Source organism: Rhipicephalus microplus, chromosome 8 (genome assembly GCF_043290135.1).
Source record: "Rhipicephalus microplus isolate Deutch F79 chromosome 8, USDA_Rmic, whole genome shotgun sequence".
Lineage (NCBI taxonomy): Eukaryota > Metazoa > Arthropoda > Arachnida > Ixodida > Ixodidae > Rhipicephalus > Rhipicephalus microplus.
This window is the reverse complement of record NC_134707.1, coordinates 18,519,154-18,522,766: the sequence shown is the minus strand read 5'-3', so window position 1 is coordinate 18,522,766 and position 3,613 is coordinate 18,519,154. Positions and strand designations below refer to the sequence as shown.

Here is a 3,613-nt window from a genome sequence, read left to right as displayed (position 1 = left end):
ATACCGCTAACACGTGGAAAAGTAAACATAGGACAAACTGGGCAATGCTTCAATGATCAAGCAAGACAGCATGCTTCAAATGTTAAGAAGGGCTATAGTAGTCTCATGGCCGGACACCGTAAAGAATGTAAGTGTAGTCCTAGGTTTCATAAAACACGGTTTTTGAAAAAAAAAGCAAGCAGAAAAATGAGAGATTTTAGAACTCTTTATCAGGAAGGCCAAGGATCAATGCATCAGTACACCTTCACTTATCTTTTCCGAAAAAGAGTATTCTTTTCTCCGTTAAAATTATTTTGTCATGGTCACACATGTGTTGTTGCAGATGAGCCCTGGTCTTGTGCTCAGTATAAAAACGCTCGTAGCACCTTCAATAAAATTCAGTTGACAGCGCTCTTTCGTGTCCTTTTTGCGATAAGATTTTTATTACAGAAAAGAATTTCATTTTCTTACAGTTTAGGTATAATGATGAGTTTTCATTGTATCACAACATGGAGCAAATTGCATCTCAATACGGACAAAAATCACGATTTTGTGAAATTCGTGATATTTTCTCGTATATTTCAGCAGCTTGAGACGTATAAAGATATTTTTTCCTCAGAATATACCTTCTGTGGAGTAAGTATTCACTGCTCAGATATTCATACAAAGTGCAATATTGCAATAAAAAATGCAAACATAACACATTTTGGCTTTATTCTTGGAAGCGAATGTGGCAAAAAAATTGCACTATTATTATTGAGCTTCAAATACCTTACAGAAGCACATTTATTTAACAGGTAGACCGAATTTGCTTTAGAAAAAATAAGCGGTAGTTTTAAAACAAAATTTTCCACAAACAGCACACAGACGGCATTATGCCAGGAAGTTATAAGCCAGCCACATGAACAAAACTTTTTTTCTCGCTGAAGTATTCTAGCAGTTCACTGTTTTCAACGCAGTAAGTCAGCACATTTTTTTTTTCAAATACAATTCAGATGGTCGCCAAAGTGGCTGGGACGTTTGGCATGGAATGGTCCAGCTATATTTAAGCAAAATAACTTACACAAATAACAATATTTGTTCATCTACCACGACCACACTAGAAAAAGTTGTTCAGGCATTGTGACACTAAAATTTTCAGTGTCGTACTGCCTGAACAACTTCTTTGATAAACTCCAAACTCACGCCGAGAAAAAGCCGCTCAATCACGGTGGTTGTTAAAGGCCTTGCGGCCGTAGACAATGTTAAAAATAAAAAAAAATCAACTCATCAGTGCTGTCACTCCTTCCTTCTTCGTCATTACTGACACGGAAGATTTTTCGGTTATCCATGTGGAGGTTCAGGAAGTAGGCTTGCTCTAGGCTGGGTCCAGGGTAGACTACGCAGGACGTCAGCGGCACCCTCTCATCCTGTAATAAGAGCAAATATGACTTCTCATAAAAAAATTTTCGTGCTGTTCTGGCAGCACCATATATAAAGAATGTGTAGTGTGTACCCTTCGAAATGGCGTGTAATTGACATTACACTGAACTCGAAGCATACAACCCATACATTCCAATAATTTCGTATGATAAAGATAAGAGTTTTCCAGCATACAGCGAATTCCCGAAATGAGGTGAAGTGTGAGACTACAGCTCAAAAATGGCATTTACGAAAGCCTGAACTCACTTAAGAATCAAATTCCTTCTAGGGTAGTGAGCCAGTGTGAAAAACAATTCTTAAAGTACAACGTTTAGAACATGTAGCATTAATCAAAACGCACAAGAAACTTACCTCTTCATGTACAAACAGTGAAGACATCTCTGCTTTCTCTTTTACATGAGAACAAATGATCTTGGGCGTGGCACTAGCGAAGAGGTCTGCAAAAAAAAAAGTAAAAGATTTACTTACTTAAATCACGCATCTAACAATCTGAGGAATTGTTACAAGTCACCAATCAGTGCAATTCTGACTGCCTCTATAAGGGCATCAAAAATGAACAATTTTCTCGTTCTTTCTACTCTCACAAGACGCTCCGTCAATGGAATCTAATCCAAATTTGACGCTGTGCTTCCTATTTGCCTGCTTTCTAGACGTAGGGCTGCGAACATGTGTTTTGTGCACCTAATCTAGCACAGAAAGTCGTCATCTATAATTCAATCATCTTAATTCATTGTAATTTGATAAAAGATGTGATAGCTCGTCCAGTTTTTAAAGAGTTGCGGGTCTGCAATAGGCACTGCCTTGCACGTATGAAAGTACTTCTTTAAAAAAAAAATTCAAAGCTTGCTTTCAGAAAAAGCGTCTGGCATATTTCGACAACCAAACCCATCCTCTGATGGCAATCAGGGGCACGCTATTAGCGATTATTGACTACGAGATTTACAAACGTAACCCGTGCCTAAATACTCAGTTAAACACAATCACGCAAGTAAGAGCGCTCGAACGACACCAACGCGCGCGGACGCCGACTACGTTGCAGCAGCCATGACTTATGCTAGAGCAACCACACATAGCTCCAACAGTCACGTATACTCTCTCGATTCTGTTATAACGCCGAACATTATCGCAGATGAAAGCGAAGCACGAAAACAGCAAACAGAAACGAGGGAAAACAACGCACGGCGATGGCCACAACAACGCGCCTTTGGAAGTCTGCTAGATCTTTCCCTGTTGCTGGTGGCACTTGTCCTAAATAGCTTAAAAGACCGAGGCGCACGTGCTGGGAGCATCGCGGCATATCAGCACCTCCAACTATACCGTCTTTAAGCAAAAAAAAAAAAAGAAGCCATTTCGTACAGTGCGCCTCTGTACATAATTTTTGCTTTTTCTTTCTTTTTTTGCGCTTACACCTACAGAAGCACGTTGCCCATTTGAGTATTAATAGAAATGTTATTACGATGTAGCCCAAAGCACATCTTAAAACAATATCAATCACTTTGTGCAGTGTAGAGACAATGTGCGATCAGCAACTAATCCCGCCCTTGTTAAGTGATCACATCACTCACTGTATGAGTGATGCAGGCACTTACACAACATCGCGCATAGCAGTGTGAACTCGTTAAGTCCCACGTTTAATCGGGCATCTGCAACAGGCCCGCGAACGCATGCTGTTGTAAATGGCTGGCAGCCTACTTCGGCAGAGCTGCTGCAGGCGCCCAGCTAGCGCTGTATGATTACTACCTACGAAAACAGTACACTCACCGTTAACAGGCCCACGTTGTCCGTATCCGCCACTCCATGAATATTCCTTAATCCGAGCGTCACTTCGAACACGGTGTCATGCGTGACCACCATTGAATATGCGCCTGTTCGCTAGAACACACACAGCGACCAAGACCCCCGACCAACGCAACGCATTTGAAAGACTGATGAGACAGAGAGGGCAACACTGAGAGAGAGAAGGAGGAGGCACTGGCGGCGGCGTGGCGGCGCCGGAGCTGTCGACGCAGGTGTTCGGTGACGCAACTCTTCGCTTATCTACGCCGCCGTTGTGGGAGGAACGCTGGCCGGGTTGAGAGGGGGGGGGGGGGGGGGGGAGCGGCAAACCCGCCAAGACAGCGCCGAAAGGCAAACGCTATGGCGCATACGGCGGACGGCCGTTCAACGCGGAATGACTCCTTGTAAACGGCCACTCTCCTTCCAGCCAGTCGCA

The 3,613-nt window shown here is 42.8% G+C and overlaps 1 long non-coding RNA gene across 1 annotated transcript; it reads right to left on the bottom strand.

The window, feature by feature from the left end:
* Positions 1-259: 259 nt before the first annotated feature.
* On the bottom strand, positions 260-3,334 carry LOC142768839 (uncharacterized). The gene is made up of 3 exons (XR_012885494.1): positions 3,163-3,334; positions 1,753-1,838; positions 260-1,388 (listed from the first exon to the last, which is right to left on the bottom strand). It is a non-coding gene; the product is annotated as an uncharacterized LOC142768839 (long non-coding RNA).
* Positions 3,335-3,613: the final 279 nt, after the last annotated feature.